Genomic DNA, 18,238 nt, shown 5'->3' with positions numbered 1-18,238 from the left:
CTCATTTGTTTTTCCGAGTGTTTGTTATGTTCTTTCATTTTGAAGGATTCACAAGGCGATATCGTCATGAGACAATTTGGTCATGTGAAGGCATACACGATGTGCAACACCAACATTTGCGAGAATCTCCTAAAGGTGAACTCCTTCCCTTTGAGCCATCCTCAATTACGCATATTGGATGGGTCACTCTTTCATTGTTGTCTCCTTCTTGCTGTCTAAATGTTACATCTCGCTTATGGAGGAGCTACATGGGAGATTGGCTCTATGGACCTTCAAGTTGAGGAGCGCTCAGACTTATTGGAAGCACCTTCGAACCTCCACTCACGCCACTACATTGAGCATTGGTACACCAACACCTCCATACTTGTTGATTGTGCCCACACATGTCATGCTCGATGGACATATCATACACATGACAAATTTGCATCTTATGCATGGATTGACTCATATTACGATTGCCTTGTTGCATCTTGTCTTTCTATGTCATCCATGATATATGAGCTTGTGCATTTCATTAGCAAATTTGTTGTGATATACCTTGATGGCATATACAAAGATCATGATCTTATTGCCTACCATCAATTGCATGATCACATCACATTGAGAATCCATTACCATATTCATGCTACTGATAAACCGTCTCACTATGACATCATTTTGCACCGTGGTTGCATTGATCATATTCACAACACATTTGTGTGCATAATGAATGTTTTTGCTCCCATGAATGCTTTGAATACCATTCCATATCTTTTGGATAAGCTTCATGCACCTTGTCATGCTCAATCTTGTCGCACAGACTCATTCTTACATGATGGACACTTTGTGTGCGCTAACCATTGTATTTCCGAGTGGCGTTTGTGTTTGCTATTTTTGCATGTGTGCCACTCCGGAGACACCTTGGAGTACTTGGATTGCGCCATGTCTTCCACTTCGTCCAACTACAAGTCTGTCCATGACAACCGTTTCCATGGTGATGAGGATCACGATCCTAGGTCGGATCTTTCCCAAGGAAGGGGAGATGATGCGGAGCATCCTACGATCATCCCCATGTACACTCAAGCATACGCCTTTGGGCCTAAGGTGAACTCGCTCCTTCCCGAATCTTCCCTTTCCGCATGTAAGACATGGATGCTACTTCAAGCGCGAACCTTGTGCATACTCAGGTACACCCAAGGAGACCATGGAGAACCCAAGGACCAAGGCCAAGCGTGCGCGGAAGCGACGACGGAGACAGCTCCAGGACCCAGACATCCGACCCCAGGCCCGGCCATCCGGCCGCTGGAGACGACCCCTACAGCAACAGCCTCCCAGCCGCCAAGTGCTACAGGCCCTGGACATGCGGCGTCAACCCCGGACATCCGGTGCCTCGCCAAGTCCTGGACATCCGGCCTCACCCCCGGAAATCTGGCACCCTCCAACCAGAGAGCAGAAGAATCAGGCAACTCCAGCCCAGACATCCGGCTCTTCGTGAGCCGCCGGACATCCGGCCCCCAGCCTGGACATCCGGCACCTGCCTGTGCACAGAGATCGGGCCAAGGGCCCATGTATCCCCCTCTCACTTACCCCTTCATGGGCTAGCACTATATATACTTCCCCACCTCCTCCTAGTTAGGGTTAGCATTGGTTTAGCTCATTTTAGAGATAGAGCATTGCTCATCCACATCGGATCTACTCCACGAGAGAGACCGCGGCCTCTACGGAGAAGATCCCTTTGGATTCAAGACCTCCTTTTCGAGAAGAACTTCAAGACCTCCTCACGGAGAAGACCGGTTACTGTGTATCATCCCTAGTTGATTGTGGACCATGTATCTTACTTTATGTACTCAAGGATCTAGCACATGTGTGTCTATTTCTTGTTGGTTGAGTGATTCTCTCGTGTTTCCCCTCGTGATTTCCCTCGTTTTCCCCTCGTGTTCCTCGTGTTCTTCGCGGGATCCGCTCCTTTCGTGAAATATCGGGCGATTTGGGTTCTACCCTACATCACGCGAGGAACGCGGTGGCGCGAGCGGGCCGGCCTGGCTTGGTTGGGCCTTCGGCCCAGTCAAGCGATGAATTTTTTAAAACATAAATTTCGCACGAAAGAAAATTCCTAATAAAATATATAAAAAAATCTAAAAATACCAGAAACAATTTTCACCATCCAAACCTAATATTTAGGACATGATGAACATTTTTCTGGCCTAAAAATGCAATTTTCAAAAATGCATATTTTCTAATTCAAATAAAATAGCAAATAAAATACCAATAAAATATTAATTTGATTTTAAAATTTCTTCTCCAATATTCCTCTCTTTTGAAGAAGTCATATTATCTTCTCTCATTTATTTTTATTATAGGGAATAATTGGAGAGAAAACATTAAAATCAAATTGATCCTCAATTTCACATTTGAAAAAAAACAAATATGAAATTTGTGAAACCTCCAACTCTCTCCTTGGGTCCTTGAGTTGCTTAGATATCTAGGGTCATTACCAAATTGCAAATAAAATATGATATGCATATAATGACCTATGTATAACATCCAAATTGAAAATTGGGATGTTACAGTGACATGCTTTACCATAAACCATTTTATATGGAGATATACCCATAGGATTCTTATAAGCAGTTCTATAAGCCCACAAAGCATCAGCAAGTTTCTTAGACCAGTTCTTTCTAGATCTATTAACAGTCTTTTGCAAAATATATTTAATCTCTCTATTGCTCAATTCTACTTGACCACTAGACTGAGGATGATAAGGGGACGCAATTCTATGGTTAACATCATATTTAGCAAGCATTTTAAGGAAAGCACCATGAATAAAATGTGAACCACCATCAGTCATTAAATATCAAGGGACTCCAAACCTCGGAAAAATAACTTCTTTAAGCATTTTAATAAAAGTGCTATGATCAGCACTACTAGTTGGAATAACTTCTACCCACTTAGTAACGTAATCAGCAACAACTAAAATATGTGTATACCCATTAGAGGAAGGAAAAGGTCCCATATAATTGAGGCCACAAACATCAAATGGTTCAATAACAAGTGAATAGTTCATAGGCATTTCCTGACGTCTACTAATATTACCAATTCTTTGACATTGATCACAAGACAAGACAAACTTGCGGGCATCTTTAAAGAGAGTGGTCCAATAGAAACCGAATTGCAAAACCTTATGTGCAGTTCTATTCTTCAGCGTGGTGTCCTCCGTAAGACTTGAAGAGGCCCTTGCGTAGGATCTATTCATGTTCATGCTTAGGTACACAATGTCTAATAACACCATCTACTCTTTATTTATAAAGGTGCGGGTCATCCCAAAAGTAATGTCTTAAATCATAGAAAAACTTTTTCTTTTGCTGGTATGTGAAACTAGGTGGTATAAATTTAGCAACAATATAATTAGCATAATTTGCATACCATGGAGTGTTATGAGAGGCATTTATGACATTTAATTGCTCATCAGGAAAGCTATCATCAATAGGTAGTGGGTCATCAAGAACATTCTCTAACCTAGACAAGTTGTCTGCAATAGGGTTCTCAGCTACCTTTCTATCAACAATATGCAAATCAAATTCTTGTAGCAAGAGAATCCATCTAATAAGTGTAGGTTTAGCATCTTTCTTTTCCATAAGGTATTTAATAGCAGCATGATCAGTGTCAACGCTTACTTTGAATCAACAATATAAGGTCTGAACTTATCACATGCAAATACAATTGCTAAAATCCTTTTTCAGTGGTAGCATAATTTCTCTGGGCACTGTCTAGAGTTTTACTAGCATACTGAATAACATTTAATTTCTTATCAACTCTTTGTCCTAGAACAACACCGACAGCATAATCACTAGCGTCACACATAATTTGAAAGGGTAAATTCCAATCAGGTGGTTGAATAATAGGTGCAGAAATCAAGGATTTCTTCAGTATTTCAAATGCTTCCACAATCATAATAAAAAAAAAGGAACATCTTTTTGCAAGAGATTAGTGAGAGGCCTAGAAATTTTAGAGAAGTCTTTAATAAACCTCCTATAGAAACCAGCATGACCAAGGAAACTTCTTATACCTTTGATATCTTTAGGACACGACAACTTTTCAATAGCATCTACTTTAGCTTTATCAACTTCAATACCTCTTTTAGAAACTTTATGCCCCAAGACAATACCTTCATTAACCATAAAGTGGCAATTTTCCCAATTCAAGACAAGATTAGTTTCTTCACATCTCTACAAAACTCGATCAAGATTGCTTAAGCAATCATCAAAGAAGTTCTGTAAATGGAGAAATCATCCATGAAAACCTCAACAATATTTTCACAAAAATCAGAGAATATAGCAGTCATACATCTTTGAAAGGTAGAAGGTGCATTGCATAAACCAAAAAGCATACGCCTATAAGAAAAGGTACCGAAAGGGCAAGTAAAAGTGGTTTTCTAGTGATCATCTTTTGACACACGTATTTGAGAGAAACCAGAATAACCATCTAGAAAGCAAAAATGAGTATGTTTGGATAGTCTTTCTAGCATTTGACCAACAAAATGTTTGTTGATCATTTCTAGTAGCTTTATTTAATTTGTGAAAATCAATTACCATTCTATAACCTGTAACAATTCTTTGAGGGATCAATTCATTCTTATCATTAAGAACAACAGTAAACCCTCCCTTCTAAGGGACACAATGAAAAGGACTTACCCATTGACTATCAGCAATAGAATAAATTTTACCTGCCTCTAGAAGCTTTAGTATTTCATTTCCTACCACTTATTTCATCTTAGGATTTAACGGTCATTGATGATCAACAACCGGTTTAACATCTTTCTACAGTTTAATTTTGTGCTAACATAGAGTGGGACTAATGCCCTTAAGATCATCAAGAGTATATCCAATAGCGGCATGGTGCTTCTTCAGAGTTTCAATAATTTCTTTTCTTCATGCGCTGAAAGGTTAGCACTAATAATAATAGGATATATGTTCTTTTCAACAAGATAAGCATATTTTAGACTATCAGCTCAAACACGATTTCACCCTTGGGTGGAGGAGGATCTCCAAGGATTTCAACAGGCAAATTGTGTTTCAAAATAGGTCCTTGATTAAAGAATACTTCATCTATTTCCCTTCTTTCATTCATAAACATATCATTTTCATGGTCTAACAAATATTGTTCTAAGGGATCAGCAGGAGGCACGACAATAGAAGCAAGACCAATAATTTCATCCTTACTAGGCAATTCTTTATCATAAGGTTGTCCATGAAGTTTAGAGAAATTAAAATCATGAGACATATCTCCCAAACCAACAGTAACAATATCTTTCTCGCAATCTATCTTAGCATTAGCAGTATTCAAGAAAGGTCTACCAAATATAATGGGACAAAAATTATCTTGTGGGGAACCAAGAACAAGAAAATCAGTAGGATATTTAATTTTCCTACACAAGACGTCAACATCTCTAACAATCCCAATTGGTGATATAGTATCTCCATTAGCAAGCTTAATAGTAACATCAATATCTTCTATCTCACCAGGTGCAATTTCATTCATAATTTCTTTGTATAAGGTATAAGGAATTGCACTCACAGTAGCACCCACATCACATAAGCCATGATAACAATGATATCCTATTTTAATAGAAACAACAGGCATGCCAACAATAGGTCTATGTTTATCTTTCATATAAGGTTTACCAATTCTAGCAGCTTCTTCACAAAAATAAATAACATGCCCATCAATATTATCGACCAAGAGATCTTTAACCATAGCAATACTAGGTTCAACTTTAATTTGTTCAGAAGGTGTATATGTTTTATTATTACTTTTATGAACCACAGTTGAAGCTTTAGCATGATCCCTTATTCTAACAAGGAAAGGTGGTTTCTCAATGTAAGGAGTAGGAACAATAGGAACAACATTATAAATAATAGTTTCTTCTTCAACTTTAATAGGTTTAACTACTTTTAGTTCAACGGGATGATGATATTTAAACCACTTCTCCTTAGGGATATCAACATGAGTAGCAAAAGATTCACAAAAAGAAGCTACTATCTCAGAGTCAAGTCCATATTTAGTGCTAAAATCATGAAAGCATTGGTATCCATAAAAGATTTAACACAATCAAACTTAAGGTTTATACCTGACTCCTTATCTCCGTCGAGATCCCAATATTCAGAGTCGCGTTTCATTCTTTCCAATAAATCCCATTTGAATTCAATATCCCTCTTCATATAGGAACTAGTACAAGAAGTATCGAGCATGGATAGATCATTATGAGAAAGCCGAGCAGAAATTTTTTGAATAATAATTTCTCTTGAGAGCTCATGATTGGGGCATGAATATGCTTAAGCCTCCCCCAAGCTTGAGAGATTCTTTCTCCTTCATGAGGCCAAAAATTATATACATACATATATATATATATATATATATATATATATAATTCCGATCACGATGACCCAGATGCATAGGATAAAACTTCTGATGAAATTCCAATTTCAATCGGTTGTAGTTCCATGATCCAATATCATCCAATAGCCTTTACCATGTCAATGCCTTTCCCTTCAAAGATAAAGGGAAGACCTTCTTATTGACAACATCCTCGGGCATACCTGCAAGCTTAAATAATAGACAAACTTCATCCACATAGATTAGGTGCATATAGGGATGTAATGTTCCATCTCTTGCATAAGGATTAGCTAGTAGTTTTTCTATCATACCCGAAGGAATTTCATAATAAATATTTGTAGTAGGTGCAATAGGTTGAGGAGCAACTAATTGTGGTTCCGGTCGAGGTGAAGATACCCCGAACAAACCCCTCAAAGGATTATTTTCCATAGTAACAAGTGATAGTAAATTTTAGCACACAATATAAATTCCACTTACCAAAGGTGCTTCACTCCCCGACAACGGTGCCAGAAAAGAGTCTTGATGACCCACAAGTATAGGGGATCTATCATAGTCCTTCCGATAAATAAGAGTGTTGAACCCAACGAGGGGCAGAAGGAAATGACAAGTGGTTTTCAGCAACGTATTCTCTGCAAGCACTGACATTATCGGTAACAAATAGTTTTGTGATAAGATAAATCGTAACGGGTAACAAGTAAAATAAAGTAACTAAGGTGCATGTCGGTGTCAAAACTGGCGGATCTCGGGTAGGGGGTCCCGAACTGTGCGTCTAGGCGGATGGTAACAGGAGACGGGGGACACGATGTTTTTACCCAGGTTCGGGCCCTCTCAATGGAGGTAAAACCCTACTCCTGCTTGATTGATCTTGATGATATGAGTATTACAAGAGTTGATCTACCACGAGATCGAAGAGGCTAAACCCTAGAAGCTAGCCTATGGTATGATTGTTGTTGTTGGTCCTACGGACTAAACCCTCCGGTTTATATAGACACCGGAGGGGGCTAGGGTTACACAGAGTCGGTTACAAGGAAGGAGATCTACATATTCGTATTGCCAAGCTTTCCTTCCACGCCAAGGAGAGCCCCATCCGGACACGGGACGAAGTCTTCAATCTTGTATCTTCATAGTCCAACAGTCCGGCCAAAGGATATAATCCGGCTGTCCGGATACCCCCTAATCCAGGACTCCCTCAGTAGCCCCTGAACCAGGCTTCAATGACGATGAGTCCGGCGTGCAGATTGTCTTCGGCATTGCAAGGCGGGTTCCTCCTCCGAATACTTCATAGAAGATTTTGAACACGAGGATCATGTCCGGCTCTACAAAACAAGTTGCACATACAACCATAGAGAGAATAATATTTTCACAAATATAATCCGCCGACGCATTCCATGGTGTGACATCACACCACAGCCAGGTCACCATTCGAATCGTTTTTCACAACCAACCTCTGCGTGTTTCGCGAGGCAGTTTCCTTGGCACGTCTTGTCGAAGCAAAGATTGTGTCCCCTTATTACGGGATTCCCATCAATATGGACGTGGGTAACCCAACCGCGCCATCAATTACGGCGCTTGGGGAATAAGCGAGTTTTACCAGGCTGGTGGGGGCGCATAGTTTCGTCTGCCCTTATAAAGGGATAAGGGTCCACCTTTTTCTACCCACACCTTCTTCCTCCCTGCTCATCCATTCTCGCGCACTCGAGCTCTAGCGCCCAAGTCCACATCCTTCTCCTCAACCCTCTCCAAACATGTCCGGAGCGGGAGTCAAGTGGATGGTCTCCTTCGTTACGGAGGGAGACATCAAAAAGCTACGCGGGGCCGGATACTTAGCTGCGGATATTGCGCACTGGCTGCCAGCCGCAGGGCAGATCGTCCCAACCCCGGGACCTTACGAAAGGGTGGTTTTCCTGACCCACTTCGTCCGCGGACTGGGGTTTCCCCTCCATCCATTCGTCCGCGGCCTTATGTTCTATTATGGACTGGACTTCCATGATCTAGCTCCGAATTTCATCCTTAACATCTCGGCATTCATCGTCGTGTGCGAGGCTTTCCTCCGCGTCCGGCCCCACTTCGGCCTGTGGCTGAAGACCTTCAATGTCAAACCGAAGGTAGTAGGTGGCCAACAAGCGGAATGCGGCGGAGCCATGGTGGGCAAAATGCCCAACATTACATGGCTCGAGGGCTCCTACGCGGAGACCATAAAGGGGTGGCAATCGGGGTGGTTCTACATCACCGAGCCGCGCAACACCAACTGGGTGGCGGCCCCGAGTTTCGATCCGGAATCCCCACGTGGCTCACTTCCTGGAAGGAGAAGCGCCTGTCCTGGGGCTCATCGGTGGAGCTGGACGGACACCAGAAGTGTATCCGGCACATGCTAGGCAAGAAACTCAAGCTCGTCAACATAGTCCAGGTCATGCTCTTCCGCCGGATCCTCCCGTGTCAACAACGGGCTTTCAAGTTATGGGAGTTCGACCCGGCTCAGCACCAGACTCTACGCGAGCTCTTCGACACGATGCATAAGGACATCGGGGAGGTGCTGTTCAAGGGCGCCGAGGTCCCCCCTTCCCTTATCGAGGACCGCGGGCTAAGCGCGACGCGCCCTGTGAATCCGGTAAGTTCTGTACATCTCGTAGGGTATTTATTTTCCATGGTTTAACCATGTGCCGGGTCTGAGCTCCCATGCCTTTGACAGGACTGGGTGGAGACATCGGAGCAGATTGACTGTCCGGCCCCTCTGCTCGAAGACCCTGCAGACGCTCTCCTGACGGAGATGCGGACTCCGGCTCCTTATGAGGTGCCGGAGAAGAAAATCAAGAAGAAAGCCACGGGAACCCGAAAGAGTTCCCGGCGCCAGGTGGTATCGGACTCATCGTCCGATAACTCTGAGACGCACTCCTCCCGAGAAAACGAGGAGGAGGAAGATGACGGTTCTCCCCCTCCAGCCGGGGGAGACATGAAAAGGAAGGCCGCCCCAACCGGGGAGGCCGGAGGGTCCAAGAAGGGAAGGACTCTCCTTCCGGACTGTTCCACCACCGCCGCCGACAGCGAAGACGAGTGGTTACTCAGGGCCAAGCCCTTGGAGAAATCGTAAGTATTCGGATACCAGAGTAACCCATAGCATACTTTTATTGCACTGCTTCTCCTAATGTCGAATATGATCATGCAGTCCAACTCGAGCCCGCATCGACGTATCCTCGTCGGACGGTTCCTTGGACTCATCGGATATGAATAGCGAGTCACTTCCAATCGCCTCCTCTCCTTGCCCTACGGACAATGTAGAGGTATTGTCTCAAGGGGCACCGAACCGAGGGGAGGTAGTCCTGGAGGCGCCTCAAGGCGACCTTCCGGACTCCAGGAGCAAAGGGAGCAAGACTCCCAAGGGCTCCAAGTTCGGCCCTCAGCCGAACACCACGTTGGAACCTCCAGTGGTTCCGGACTCTGGCAGGCGCCCCTTGCCAAGAGGGGAAAGCCGCCCGTGCCGACGATCTCTGTCTATCCAGAGGCACCGGACAACCTGCTGGGAGCGCTTCACGGCGCTTCCATCGATGAAGAGCACCGCACTATTATGAGTGCGGTGATCAAGAAGGTTTAGTCCGCCAAGAGCGGACTGACTGAAGCCTGTGCCAGCCTTCTAACAGGCTTTGAGGTAAGTATTTAAAATATAGGAAAATATTACCGCATCGACAGTAGCCCCTGATGCTCTGTTTGGTGTTCACAAAGAAAAGCCAAATAGAGGATCAAATAATATCTGCAAAAGTCTAATACAAGTATGTCTATATGCGTATGCAGGCTTCGCTGCTGACCTCTGCCGCACTGACTGCGAAGATCGCTGCACTGAAGCAGAACCTCGAGCGGTCCGAGAAAGAACTCGGCCTTGCCTAGAAGCAGCTCGAGGAGAACAAAGGTAAGTAATACCTTGTCTATATATCTATATATATAAAGATGTGGTTGCAAAATGGTAGGATCATCATGGATGTGCCAGGGGCCACGACCGAAGTGGAGACCCTGAAGTGAGCGCTGTCCGAGGCCGAAAACAAAGCGGCCGAGGAGCGCACCAAGCGGGAGAAACAAGAGGCACGGGTGGGCGACGTGCAGCAAGAGCTCCAAGCTCTCGTGAAGAAGCACGAGACTTTGGAGCTTGACTCGAAGACGCGAGAGTCCGAGCTTGCCGCGGCCCTCGAGAGGACAAAGCATGCCAAGGCTGAAGCCCAAAAGGCCCTCCAGGAAATTGAGGCGATGAGGAAGATAGCGGCGGGTAAGGCATTCATTATGCAAAGCAAGCATGTGAAAGTAAATTACTTGTTACTTACCCGAGTCTGGAGCTCTCCAGGAGCATTCGCAGATTTGCCCCGCAGCGTGTCGGATGCCACAAAGTACTACCAGGTTGAGGAGGGAAGCTCGATGTAGAAGTTGTTCTGGTCTCAGTATACTAGGACCGAACGCCCGATGCCTATGAGCGACCAGCTGAAGAAACTGGTCGAGCTGCACAAGGCGGCCGAACAGGCCATGAGGGGCCTTGTAGTCCGGATGTGGCCTGGCGACTCCCTTTCCAACAGCTACTTCGGCCTGGTGAGGCGGCTTGTGGATGCGTGCCAACGGCTGGAAGTCATAAAGCGGTCTGTCTGCATCGAAGGTGCATGCCAGAATTTTGCCCGTGCGAAGGTGCACTGGGCCAAGATGGACGCCGAGAAGCTGGTGAAGGAGGGGCCGCCGCAGGGCAAGGAGCATCGCCACCCTGAAATGTATTATGAGGGTGTCCTGAAGGGTGCCCGTCTTGTGGCGGACGAGTGTGCGAAGGATGTAATTTTTGAACGAACTTGCTCGTGTGATCCTGTATTATGAAAACTTGTTCATGTGCACTATGCAACGCGTGTTTGAATTTAAAATATTACCTTCTGTGCGGCTGTTTACCAAATCTGAGAGATGGCCAGTCGTCGGCTTCTGCCCCCATGCCACGAGTGCTGGGGTGTTCGGGATAAATCTGAGCACTCTTTTTCCCATTGTTGGGTCCTTCGAGGGAGGTGCTTAGCACAACGAACAAGGCAATCGGACTATAATGCTTTATCACTCTCACTTAGCCATAGAAGTCTACAATTTTAAATTTTGGCGAAGCCCCTAGTATTCGGAAGGCCGAATTCGGGGCGCTATACACGCGTAAGACGGACAAAGCCGAATCCTCGCCCTAAGCGGCATAAGTCTTTAGGGACTCGAGACCTCTCGAATAGCGACCAGCTCTCACCTTATCATGAGAGTTAGTTTTAGCTTTCTCTACTGAGGTGCTTGCCTAGATGAACCGGGGCACAATCGCAGTAGTTCTCCCAGTGCTACCTTAGCCGATATAGCGGAACGTAAGGTGCCAAAACATGGGAGCCGGGCAAACCCAATTATTGACCCAAGACATGATTCAGAGCTGATGCATATAATGCCATAAGTTCGGGGTGCCGCACTGTCGAAAGTGTTCGGACTTCTCACGCCGTATTATGGGGTACGCTTAAGCCCCTGGCATATTGGCCGTACCAGAGTGTACGGGTGCTGAATGTCATGAATGAACATATATATATAAAAGAATAGAGAATGCGGTAATAGTCTAGTGCTATGCATTGTTTATTCAAATAGGTGCGTCGAAGCATAATGATACAAGTAGTGCGATAAGCAAAAAGTAGGACTATTGGACATGTCCCCTCCAAGGGCAAGCTGAGGAATGGTATTTAAAGCGGGTATTTCACTCGTTATCAGAGAGCACCTGGGAGTTCCATGGTGCGACGTAGCTTTCTACCTCCTTGGTTGTTGTATCGTGTGTCCGGCAATCGTACTGCCGGACGGGGTTTCCAGAGAGTAAAGTCCTGAAAGAGAGAAAAAATAACAAAGCGGGAAGCCCCTAGTGCGGTTGAGCCACGTTTTGGGGCGTGCCGTAGTCCTGTCCCCCCCACCTATGCCCATGGTATTTTCAATGCGTAATTATGTACGCGTGGCACGGATTTCACCGTTTGGCTAGGACTGGGGTGGGGCCCGCATTGCTATGTGAGCTCGGAACGTGCCAGGCGGTCTTGCTGCAGATTACTCCAGGCGCGCTTGACGGTGTCCAGGTGTTTAATCACCGAACTAGTGGATTGCCTGAAGAGGCTGCTTTGTGCTTCTGCTGCGAGGGCCACAGTGTGCTCCTCCGTGCGGAGAGAGCGCTCTGTGTTTCCATTGACGTTGATGACCCCCCGAGGTCCTGGCATCTTGAGCTTGAGGTATGCATAATGCGATACCGCATTGAATCTAGCAAATGCGGTTCGCCCAAGCATTGCATGATAGCCACTGCAGAACAGGACTAAATCGAAGATTAACTCCTCGCTTCGGAAGTTATCCGGGGATCCGAAGACCACTTCCAGTGTGACTGAGCCTGTGCAATGGGCCTCTACACCTGGTATGACGCATTTGAAGGTCGTTTTTGTGGGTTTGATCCTTGAGGGGTCTATACCCGTTTTGCGCACTGTGTCCTGATAAAGCAGGTTCAGGCTACTGCCACCGTCCATAAGGACTCGAGTGAGGTGAAATCCGTTGATGATTGGGTCTAGGACCAGTGCGGCGAATCCACCATGATGGATACTAGTGGGGTGGTCCCTGCGATCGAAGGTGATCGGACAGGAGGACCATGGGTTGAACTTTGGGGCGACTGGCTCCAACACATATACGTCCCTTAGCGCACGCTTCCGCTCCCTCTTGGGGATGTGGGTTTCGTATATCATGTTCACCATCCGCACTTGTGGGGGGAACCTCTTCTGTCCTTTGTGTTCGGCGACCGGGGCTCCTCCTCGTCATCGCTATGTAACTCCTTATCTTTGTTTTCGGCATTTAACTTCCCGGCCTGCTTGAACACCCAACATTACCTGTTGGTGTGGTTGGCTGGTTTGTCGGGGGTGCCGTGTATTTGACATGAGCGATCGAGTATACGGTCCAAACTGGACTGGCCCGGAGTGCTTCTTTTGAATGGCTTTTTCCGCTGACCGGGTTTAGAGCCTCTGAATCCGGCATTGACTGACGTATCCTCGGTATTGTCGCTGTTGATGCGGCGCTTGTGTTTGTTGTGACATGACCTGCCATTGCTATCCTTGGTATCCGAAGTACCATGGTTCTTTTATATGTTATTGCTTCGAGCCAGCCAGTTGTCCTCTCCCGCGCAAAAGCGGGTCATGAGTGTCGTGAGGGCTGCCATAGATTTCGGCTTTTCCTGGCCAAGGTGCCGGGCGAGCCACTCGTCACGGATGTTGTGCTTAAAAGCTGCTAGGGCCTATGCATCTGGACAGTCGACGATTTGATTTTTCTTTGTCAGGAACCGTGTCCAGAATTGCTTGGCAGATTCCTTTGTCTGCTGAATTATGTGGCTCAAGTCATCAGCATCTGGTGGTCGCACATAAGTGCCCTGGAAGTTGTCGAGGAATGCGGCTTCCAGATCTTCCCAACAGCCAATGGATTCTACTGGCAGGCTATTGAGCCAATGCTGAGCTGGTCCTTTGATTTTGAGTGGGAGGTATTTGATGGCGTGTAGATCGTCACCGCGGGCCATGTGGATGTGCAGGAGGAAGTCCTCGATCCATACCGCAGGATCTGTTGTACTGTCGTATGATTCGATATTTACGGGTTTGAAACCCTCTGGGATTTGGTGATCCATTACTTCGTCTGTGAAGCATAGGGGGTGTGCGGCACCTCTGTACTGGGCTATATCGCGCCGCAGCTCAAATGAGTCTTGTCTGCTGTGTTCGGCCCGACTGGATTTACTTTTACCGTATCCGGCGTGATGGTTATCGTCTCGCATAGTGGCGCGCCCTCGTGATCCGTAGATCGATCTTGCGTGTTTTGCTTTATCCTCCAATATGTCTCGCAGGTCTAGCGTGTTTCCCTGTGCCTTGACATTTTTATTTGAGTGGCGTCGGGGTACGGGCTGAGCTTTTGGCTGAAATGCCTCTCTGTCGCGGCCACGAGGTGGCCGATCAGCCGCGTCATACGCTGGAGATGTAGGTTTTAATGCTTACTCCTCCAGTCGGGGTAGCAACCTGTGCTTTGGGTAACTCTTGGAGGGGCGTTCGAGTTCATATTCCTTGGCCGCAAGGACTTCGGTCCATCTGCCAGCTAGCAAATCTTGATCAGCTCGAAGCTGTTATTGCTTTTTCTTAAGGCAATTTGCCGTGGCTATAAGCTGGCGCTTGAAGCGCTCTTGCTCGACGGGATCCTCAGGCACGACAAATTCGTCATCGTCGAGGCTTGCCTCGTCTTCGGAGGGAGGCATGTAATTATCATCCTTCGCCTCTCCATCTGCCACTCTCTCGGGAGGGATGGCTTCTCCATCCTCCTGCTCTAAATCTTGCTGGAGGGGATTGTCGTCATCTTCGGCACTGCCCGGAGTGCTATTAACTCCTGTGCTGGTATCATCGCTTTTGCCTTGGCGAGACTTAGAGCGGCGCCGCTGACGTCGGCGCTTGGGTTGCTTCTTGGAGGGGTCATCCTCCGCTGTCCCGTCGCCATTGCCTTCTTTGGGTGTGTCCACCATATATATATATATATATATATCATATGATGAGGTTGTTGTCCAGTGCCCTGTGGGCAGTGGTTCTTGTTCGTCTCCTGCATCGTCGTCCATACCGTCGATGTCTTCGGAGTCGAAGTCGAATATGTCAGTCAAATTGTCGACAGTGGCTACTAAGTGGGTGGTGGGTGGGCGGCGAATTTCTTCGTCATCCGCATCCCAATCCTGCCGGACATAGTTCGGCCAGGACTCTCCTGACAAGGAGAGAGACCTTAATGAGTTCAGTATGTTGCCGAAGGGCGAGTGCTGAAAGATATCCGCGGAGGTGAACTCCATGATCGGCGCCCAGTCGGATTCGATACGCACGGGCGCAGGCGGTTCGGAGTCCGTGGCCGGGAAGAGTCCGGCAGTTTGGCGTCACGGCTCTCGTGAAGGGTAAGGTTGATACTCGGCTCGATCGCCGCTGAGAATGCAGCCTTCGTGGCCGGGTCTATCCACCCGTCCATGGATGGCGCAATTGGCTCCAAATTGAGGGTCGGAGCGGTTGCCGGTGCGGTCTCCTGAACACTGTCTGATGGTAGAGCTAACTCATGCTCATCGTGACCGTGCGGCGCACTCGGCAGGGCCTCGAATCCGTCGAAGATCAAGTCTCCGTGGATGTCAGCCGTGTAGATTAAGCTTCCAAACCTGACCTGGTGGCCAGGGGCGTAACTCTCGATCTGCTCCAGATGGCCAAGCGAGTTGGCCCGCAGTGCGAAGCCGCCGAATATGAAGATCTATCTGGGGAGAAAAGTCTCACCCTGGACTGCATTGCTCTCGATGATTGAAGGAGCCATCAAGCCCGACGATGAAAACACAAAGGAACTCTCAATGAAAGCACCAATGTCGGTGTCAAAACCGGCGGATCTCGGGTAGGGGGTCCCGAACTGTGCGTCTAGGCGGATGGTAACAGGAGACGGGGGACACGATGTTTTCCCCAGGTTCGGGCCCTCTCGATGGAGGTAAAAACCTACTCCTGCTTGATTGATCTTGATGATATGTGTATTACAAGAGTTGATCTACCACGAGATCGAAGAGGCTAAACCCTAGAAGCTAGCCTATGGTATGATTGTTGTTGTTGGTCCTACGGACTAAACCCTCCGGTTTATATAGACACCGGAGGGGGCTAGGGTTACACAGAGTCGGTTACAAGGAAGGAGATCTATATATCCATATTGCCAAGCTTGCCTTCCACGCCAAGGAGAGTCCCATCCGGACACGGGACGAAGTCTTCAATCTTGTATCTTCATAGTCCAACAGTCCGGCCAAAGGATATAATCCGGCTGTCCGGATACCCCTAATCCAGGACTCCCTCAGTGCAGCAAGGTGGACCAATCCTTTTTGTAGCAAAGGACAAGCCTGGACAAACTCTTATATAAATCAAAGCGCTCCCGAGGACACATGGGAATTGTTGTCAAGCTAGTTATCATCATGCTCATATGATTCGCATTCGTTACTTTGATAATTTGATATGTGGGTGGACCGGTGCTTGGGTGCTGCCCTTCCTTGGACAAGCCTCCCACTTATGATTAACCCCTCTCGCAAGCATCCGCAACTACGAAAGAAGAATTAAGGTAAACCTAACCATAGCATGAAACAAATGGATCCAAAGCAGCCCCTTACGAAGCAACGCATAAACTATGGTTTAAGCTTTTGTCACTCTAGCAACCCATCATCTACTTATTACTTCCCAATGCCTTCCCCTAGGCCCAAATAAAGGTGAAGCGTCATGTACTCGATGTTCACATCAAACCACTAGAGGAAAGACAACATACATCTCATCAAAATATCGAACGAATACCAAATTCATATGATTACTTATAACAAGACTTCTCCCATGTCCTTAGGAACAAACGTAACTAATCAAAAAGCATATTCATAATCATAATTAGAGGAGTATTAATTATCATTAAGGATCTGAAAATATAATCTTCCACTAGATAAACCAACTAGCATCAACTACAAGGAGTAATCAACACTACTAGCAACCCACGGGTATCAATCTGAGGTTTTGGGACCAAGATCGAATACAAGAGATGAACTAGGGTTTGAGAGGAGATGGTGCCGGTGAAGATGTTGATGGACATTGACCCCCTCTCGATGAGGGGATCGATGGTGATGACAATGGCGACGATTTCCCCCTCCCGAAGGGATGTTTCCCCGGCAGAACAGCTCCGCCGGAGCCCTAGATTGGTTCTGCCCAGGTTCCGCCTCAAGACGGCGGCGCTTCATCCCGAAAATTTCTTCCTGATTTTTTTCCAGGGTAAAAGACACCATATAGACAAAGATGGGCATCAGAGGCCTTCCAGGGGGCCCACATGGTCGGGGGTGTGCCTAGGGGGTAGAGCGCACCCTCCACCCTTGTGGCTGGCTAGTGGCCCCCCTCTGGTATTTTCTTCACCCAATATTTTTTATTTATTCCAAAAATGTGCTCCGTGAAGTTTTTGTACTTTTGTATTGTGCAGAATAGGTCTCTAATATTTGCTCCTTTTCCAGCCCAGAATTCCAGCTGCCGGCATTCTCCGTCTTCATGTAAACCTTGTAAAATAAGAGAGAATAGGCATAAGTATTGTGATATAATGTGTAATAACAGCCCATAATGCATTAAATATCAATATAAAAGCATGATGCAAAATGGACGTATCACTACTCGGTCTGACCGAAGTGTACCAATTGGTGTGACCGAGTTCACCTTCTCTGTGAAACCCTAGCATCTCGGAGTCACCGAACTGGGTCTCGGTATGACCGAAATCACATGTTTAGACTCCAAAGCTGCTTCGGTGTCACCGAGTTTGTCATAGCGGTAGCTCCGAAATTCTTTGTGCAGAAAACTAAAATTGAGTTTTTGAGCCAATCTTTTGCCAAAATAGTTGTGCTTTGTGATGCTCATCTACTCTACATATACGTATCTATTCACAGGGTCAGTGTCAGCCATGTCAGACAATAGTGACAGCCAGAACAGGTCAGAGGAGCATGCAAATATCAGTGAGGGCACTAGTCCCTCAAATAGCAGCTATTATGAGGGTAGCAGAAGCACCCCAAGTAATCTTCCTAAGGCCACAACCAGGCAGAGGAAGAAGAGAACCTCGGAATCTGAATCTGAGGATTTTGTGGTTCATGAGGAGGTCACTTCAAAGAAGAAAGTGATCAAGAAGGAGCAAGCTGCTGCTGCTGCCATCAAGCCTAGCATGCACAAGAAGGCTCCTGCTCAGAGGAAGCCCATGTCAAAAGTTAGAGCTTCCACTCTTGAAACTATGAAATCAAAAGAGGAAGAGGCTGCTGGAGGAAAGAAAAGAAAAGAGAGATTCAAGAAGACTATGG

The sequence above is a fragment of the Triticum urartu genome, chromosome 2A, assembly GCF_056163025.1.
Source record: "Triticum urartu cultivar PI428250 chromosome 2A, HENAU_Tu73, whole genome shotgun sequence".
Taxonomy (NCBI): Eukaryota; Viridiplantae; Streptophyta; class Magnoliopsida; order Poales; family Poaceae; genus Triticum; species Triticum urartu.
This window is presented reverse-complemented; position numbering follows the sequence as displayed.